Below are 7,503 nucleotides of genomic sequence, written 5' to 3'. Positions count from 1 at the left end.
TCAAAGTGCAAGTGTTTGCCTAGTTGGTGATGGAAAACAAAATTTGGTCATCGGATAGACTTGAGGGCCAAGGATGGTTATGCGGTCTCTGTCCACTATGTAACCAAACCGGGGAGTCGCCCACACATCTTCTTTGCCACTGCCCCTTGTCGATGCGGGTGTGGTGAGACATTTTTCAACGGTTTCGGCTCCAGACACTACCCCAAACGCACTTTTTTCTGACGGTTTGTGTAATTCCTGATGATTGCAGGGTCTCCTTCAGGAACATACCACGTTCCTGACGTGGATGTTGCCCCGACGCAAATGAATCAAGTCAATCCTGAAGGGGCCGGTGATTACCTTCACGAATACAAGAAACCTTCAGGAATGTGGACGTACACTCGTGAAGGGAGGCAATCCACATGGGGAATAACTGCTTGCGCACGCACGTGACTGTGCACCACCTTCAGGAACGTGCAGTGGAAAGAAAGGCGCGCGATTTTTGGCTAGGAGCGAACAACGCGCGTGATTTTTCCGCTCGGTACAGGATTTCGCGCCGGTTGTGCACCTCATGGCTGACGTGGACGGGCCCAACGTCAGGAACGACCGGTCAAAATCCCTAAGGCCCCGCTTGGATGGCCGTTTTTGAGCCCCAAACCAGCGTAAAATACGGATCCGAATTGTTTTCCCCTCCAGCTGGGAAAACGCGCTTGGTTGGTCGTTTAGGCGCAACCCAAAACGATCGTTTTTTCATTTACACCCGTAATACACTTGTAAGTAATTAGTGTCTCCGGGGCTCTGTATTTTTTCCGGCCGGATTTCTTTGGTGGCCGGTAAGATACAACTGTATCTTTAATACACGCGGAAAGCTAAAACGGCCATCCAAGCGGGACCTAAAACGACTCTGCTGGCCCCCGAATCCTCCAACCACCCCCTTGCATGACGCCGCCCTGCTCCCAATCCCCTATGGCCGCCGCCTCCCATCCGGCGACGCCGCACTCCACCGCCGGCGGATGACCCCACACCGCTGCTCCCCCACTCCTCCAGCGCCGTCTACCTGCCCGTCCACGGCCGCCTCGTCGCCGTCCGACCACTCGCCTCCCTCACCGGCCAACGCTGCCCCGTCAACGTCCAGCCACTCGCCTCCCTTGCCGGCCAGCCTCCCCTTGCGCGCCCTCCAACCATTCCAGCGGCGCCTTCATCCCCGACGACCGGCTCCCCTCGTAGATTCGCAGTACAGCGCCGCTTCGATCCCCATCGACCGGCGCTTCCAGCGCCGCCCCTTCGACGTCCAACAGTCTCCCTCGTGGTCGAGCCTCTCCAGCGCCTCCGCATCGACCGGCGCTTCCAGCGCCGCCCCTTCGACGTCCAACAACCCCCCTCGTCGTCGAGCCTCTCCAGCGCCTCCGCATCGACCGGCGCCTCCTCGTCCTCCAGATCTGACTCACTTCCTCGCCCTTTGTTTCCTTTCCAGCCCAGCGCCTCCAAATCGACCAAAAAAGGTAACAGCTCGTAGACCTTTCATGTTTAGTAATAGCAGAGTTCACTAGTAACAGCATGCAGGGGTCATTGTTTAGTATTTGACACTTTTCTTGAGGTAAAAGATGCTATTTTTTGTTCGTCTTTTGAAAAGATTGGCTGCAGCATCACTAGAGACTGTGATTAGTATATGATTCAGTTTCAAATAATTTGTTTTATGGTCCCAGTGCAAAGGAATTGATATTTTAGTTCCCATATGTCTATGTACAGAAGGCCAAATCAGGACAGCGTAGTTCTACGAAGACCAAGTTCTAGGAGTGATAGTGTTGCACATCAGCCCTCTCCATTGACAGGTCCAATGTCCACTCTTCCACATCCATATGCTCGTTTATGTAATTTTTTCATTGCCATGTTAGATCATTAACTGTTATACATTCCAAATTGTGCAATATAACAGCATTATTCAATGACGGAGCGTGAGTGGATCATGGATTTCGAGTCGCTCGACTAGTCGACGACTAGTCTATGAGTCGCAAAAATATGGTCGACTCAGCTTAGTGTCGACTCGCGACTAGTCACAACGCAGGCTCGACTTCTTCCGAGTCGCTGCCCCAGAGCGACTCGCATGAGTCGCGACTCAAAAACCATGGAGTGGATGTATAGTGGTTGGACTCACAGTAAATCAACTGATGATTGGTATAATAAGACAAAAGAATTCATAGATTTTGCCTTCTCTATGCCAAGTGTAGTCCAGAATGGAAAGATTAAGTGTCCATGTGCTAAATGTCGAAACTATGAGAGCAAGAATAGGGATGATGTAGAGTTAGATCTGTGTCATTTTGGTTTCAAGCGGAATTATACTGTTTGGACTGCACATGGTGAAGGGCATGTTGAAATTACAGACTATGTAGATGTTGCAGAGGCTGATCGGATGGACATTATGTTGAATGATCTAGCTGCGCGTGCCCCCCCCCCCCCCCCCCCCCCCCAATTGAACAACAACCAATAGCTTCAGCCCAAGCTTTCTATAGAATGATTGATAATGTAAAAGAGTTGGTGCATGAAAATACAAGCCACTCAACTATGTCTGCCATAGCACGGTTGTTGACAATACTTGGCAACAAGTGCCCTAACTTTTTCAGCTGGTTCAAATCTCATGTAATGTGCCCCATACTTGTTCCACTCACTATCTGTTCAACTACATAGAAGCAAAAACTAATATAAGTAAACATTTTGGTGCAGTGTCAAACAACTTCAGGTGTTCATAATGCATTGCGTCAAATGTCATATGGGTTTCCGACAAGAGTGAAAACCTATGGAATTTATGATGTGAATGGATATAGGTTTCGCTCAGAGATCTATGAGAAGACTAGAGCAGATTTGGGTTCATGTAATATAGGAGTTTGTGTCACGAGCTTTGATGAGGATGATAATCCCGTTGAGTATTTTAGTATTATCGAGGACATTCTACAGATCTCATGGGAGGGCACTATTGAACTTGAGTTGGCTATATTCAAATGTCGCTGGTTTGATCCAACTTCTGAGGGTACTAAGCGTACAGACAATATAGGGTTGGTAGAGGTCATGCATAGCTCAAGAATGGCAAACTTTGATCCATTTGTGCTGGCTAGTCAGGTTAAATTAGTGTATTATCTGTCATATGCGTGCCAAAGCCCTGCATATGGGATAGACAATAAAGTGAGAATACTCTTTTCTTTTTCCTATTTCACAAAACAGATGGGATAAACAGAATATATCACCTAATACAATTGCATGTAGTGAAGATTAGGAAAATCAATCTATGGCAATCAGTTGCTCCTGCTTTATTAATAGCCTGTTCTAATACTTGTAAAATGTGCACTGCTTTAGTGTGTGTTCGCTGTTTTACTTCACTATGCTGAATTCTGTTGCATTAACACTTTGCAGATGAATGAAACACCCCAGGCCCAAGAGGATGGTGGTACTCCAATGACAGATTCTTCACATGATGAAAGGCATGTTGATGCTGCTACTCAAATGGATGATCATGGTTCTGGTCCAACACCTGAAAATCATTTAGGAATGCCATAGTTATAATTAGTGCTTGTATTGGTAACTATATGCACGGACCCTTTTATTTGTCAATCGCTACTACTGATGAAAATTTGGGACTCTAGTATGTCTTTTGGTCTGGCTAATAACTAGTGTTAAGTTGAGCTTTTGGTAATTACGCGAATCTGGTGAACATGGAGGTTTGTGTAATGGGTATATATTGTGAGCTATGAATGGGATGCCATCTTAAACTGGGCTATGTGACCTTTGTTTGTGCCAGAATATTAATTGTTGTACCATAATTGGTTGTGAATTTCAGTAATTCAATATTATTTTGATTCTTTGGGGTGAATAATCATTCCTGACGGGGTCACTGTGCTACCATGTTTTACTTTCCTGACGTAGCCAGCCTTCACGATTAGGAGGTGCTTATTCCTGAAGGCGACCTAATAACATTCAGGAAAGCAGAGACCATTCCTGACGGCCAGATTCCTGAAGGCATTTCCTGACGGTGCCACCGTCAGGCATCACAGTTGGTCGATTGTGGAGGCCCGGTCAGGAATAACATTCCTGACGGCTACCTTCAGGAGCGCATATTATTCCTGAAAAGCTGTTGCTGACGGGAAATTCCTGATGGTAAGCTCTCATTCCTGACGATTTTGATGCTTTCCTGACGGTATTTGGCCGTCAGGAAAAAGTGCGTTTGGGGTTGTGAGAATGTCAATCCTAGAGATTGGAGGTTGCAACAACTACTGTCAAAGATTGGTGGCTTGGGATCACCCAATCCAGGTCCATCTCATGGAAACACAATGTCCTCCTTGTTGTTGCTGGTCTTCTGAGAGCTCTGGAAGGAGCGCAATGGTAGGGTGTTCTGCAACTCTTCGACCCCCTCTGCGATTATAGTGCACACTATTAAGGAGGAAGTAAATTTATGGATGTTTGCGTCCGCAACACAATTGAGTTATGTAATGCCGCATGAGTGTATGACCTTTTTGACCCTCTGTTGAGTCTCTTGTTAAAGCCCTCGCTTCTTAATCAATGAAAATGCCAAGCCTTTTGCCTTGTTTTACGAAAAACACTACGACTAGGGACAGAGGGAATATATCTGTGATTAAGGTGAGTGACCAGTTTACTGAATCTTTTTATGGTGAGAGAAAACCTTATCTTCAAATATCTGAGGTTTCTGTCTAGCATTGAATTGCATGTCTGAACTCCGAACAATTACCATCGAAATGTGGCCACACACCTAGTACTACAACTTTGAAAGGAAACCACTAGCTGATTGAATTGCATAGATGATTACAACTACTACTCCCTCCGTCCCATAATATACAAACACTAGTGCTTCTGGCCACGCATCATTCTTCTATGAAAACTTTTATCTTCTCCTTGAGCAAGCAGCTAGCAAAAGCTGATCAAAGCCAAAGATCTATCTGTTGCTACTATGCTAAAGGCTCACTGTATCATCATCGTCGTCGTCATCTTAGCAAAGTAGAAGAGCGACAAAGGAAATCAGTTTGTGGTCACTGATTTGTTGGGGAACGTAGCAGAAATTCAAAATTTTCCTACGTGTCACCAAGATCTATCTATGGAGAAACCAGCAACGAGGGGAAGGAGAGTGCATCTACATACCCTTGTAGATCGTTAAGCGGAAGCGTTCATGAGAACGGGGTTGAAGGAGTCATACTCGTCGTGATCCAAATCACCGGAGATCCTAGTGCCGAACGGACGGCACCTTCGCGTTCAACACACGTACAGCCCGGTGACGTCTCCCAGGCCTTGATCCAGCAAGGAGAGAGGGAGAGGTTTAGGAAGACTCCATCCAGCAGCAGCACAACGGCGTGGTGGTGGTGGAGGAGCGTGGCTAGAAGAGGAGGAAGAAGAGACGCAGGGCTGCACCAACGAGAGATCGAATCGCGTGTTATGGGCAGCCCTATGCCTCACTATTTATAGGGGAGAGGGAGGAGGGTGCGCCCCCCTCTAGGGTTCCCACCCCTAGGGGGGGCGGCAGCCCTAGATGGCAAAGGGGGTGGCGGCCAAGAGGGGAGAGGAGAGGGAGGCGCACCAATATGGGCCCTAAGGCCCATATCCCCTTAGGGTTTGCCCCCTTTCCACCTCTTAGGCGCCATGGGCCCTTGTGGGAGGCGCACCAGCCCACTAAGGGGCTGGTCCCTCACCACTCTTGGCCCATGCAAGCCTCCGGGGTTGGTGGCCCCACTTGGTGGACCCCCGGGACCCTCCCGGTGGTCCCGGTACGTTACCGATAAACCCCGAAACTCTTCCGGTGACCAAAACAGGACTTCCCATATATAAATCTTTACCTCCGGACCATTCCGGAACTCCTCGTGACGTCCGGGATCTCATCCGGGACTCCGAACAACATTCGGTAACCACATACAAACTTCCTTTATAACCCTAGCGTCATCGAACCTTAAGTGTGTAGACCCTACGGGTTCGGGAGACATGCAGACATGACCGAGACGTTCTCCGGTCAATAACCAACAGCGGGATCTGGATACCCATGTTGGCTCCCACATGTTCCACGATGATCTCATCGGATGAACCACGATGTCAAGGACTCAATCGATCCCGTATACAATTCCCTTTGTCTAGCGGTATTGTACTTGCCCGAGATTCGATCGTCGGTATACCGATACCTTGTTCAATCTCGTTACCGGCAAGTCTCTTTACTCGTTCCGTAACACATCATCCCGTGATCAACCCCTTGGTCACATTGTGCACATTATGATGATGTCCTACCGAGTGGGCCCAGAGATACCTCTCCGTTTACACGGAGTGACAAATCCCAGTCTCGATTCGTGCCAACCCAACAGACACTTTCGGAGATACCTGTAATGCACCTTTATAGCCACCCAGTTACGTTGTGACGTTTGATACACCCAAAGCATTCCTACGGTATCTGGGAGTTGCACAATCTCATGGTCTAAGGAAAAGATACTTGACATTAGAAAAGCTTTAGCATACGAACTACACGATCTTTGTGCTAGGCTTAGGATTGGGTCTTGTCCATCACATCATTCTCCTAATGATGTGATCCCGTTATCAACGACATCCAATGTCCATAGCCAGGAAACCATGACTATCTGTTGATTATAACGAGCTAGTCAACTAGAGGCTTACTAGGGACATATTGTGGTCTATGTATTCACACGTGTATTACGATTTCCGGATAATACAGTTATAGCATGAATAAAAGACTATTATCATGAACAAAGAAATATAACAATAACCCTTTTATTATTGCCTCTAGGGCATATTTCCAACAGTCTCCCACTTGCACTAGAGTCAATAATCTAGTTCACATCACCATGTGATTAACACTGACAGGTCACATCATCATGTGACCAACATCCAAAGAGTTTTGGGTTTGATCATGTTGCTTGTGAGAGAGGTTTTAGTCAACGGGTCTCAACCTTTCAGATCCGTGTGTGCTTTACAAATCTCTATGTCATCTCCTAGATGTAGCTACCACGTTCTATTTGGAGCCATTCCAAATAACTGTTCCACTTGGAGCTATTCTAAATTGTTGCCCCATTATACGTATCCGGTATCTCTACTTAGAGCTATCCGGATAGGTGTTAAGCTTGCATCGACGTAACCTTTACGACGAACTCTTTTACCACCTCCATAATCGAGAAAATTCCTTAGTCCACTAGTTACTAAGGATAACTTTGACCGCTGTCTGTGATCCATTCTTGGATCACTCTTGTACCCCTTGACTAACTCATGGCAAGGCACACTTCAGGTGCGGTACACAGCATAGCATACTGTAGAGCCTATGTCTTAAGCATAGGAGACGACCTTCGTCCTTTCTCTCTATTCTGCCATGGTCGAGCTTTAAGTCTTAACTTCGTACCTTACAACTCAGGCAAGAACTTCTTCTTTGACTGATCCATCTTGAACACCTTCAAGATCATGTCAAGGTATGTGCTCATTTGAAAGTACCATTAAGCGTTTTGATCTATCCTTATAGATCTTGATGCTCAATGTTCA

At 46.9% G+C, this 7,503-nt stretch overlaps 1 long non-coding RNA gene across 1 annotated transcript; it reads left to right on the top strand.

Annotated features, from left to right (window-relative positions):
* Positions 1–852: 852 nt before the first annotated feature.
* LOC123087972 (uncharacterized) lies at positions 853–3,748 on the top strand. The gene is made up of 3 exons (XR_006441626.1): positions 853–1,481; positions 1,729–1,811; positions 3,385–3,748. It is a non-coding gene; the product is annotated as an uncharacterized lncRNA (long non-coding RNA).
* Positions 3,749–7,503: the final 3,755 nt, after the last annotated feature.

The sequence above is a fragment of the Triticum aestivum genome, chromosome 4A (assembly GCF_018294505.1).
Source record: "Triticum aestivum cultivar Chinese Spring chromosome 4A, IWGSC CS RefSeq v2.1, whole genome shotgun sequence".
Classification (NCBI taxonomy): domain Eukaryota; kingdom Viridiplantae; phylum Streptophyta; class Magnoliopsida; order Poales; family Poaceae; genus Triticum; species Triticum aestivum.
Note: the sequence above shows the minus strand (reverse complement) of the source record. Positions and strands in the feature narration are given on the sequence as shown.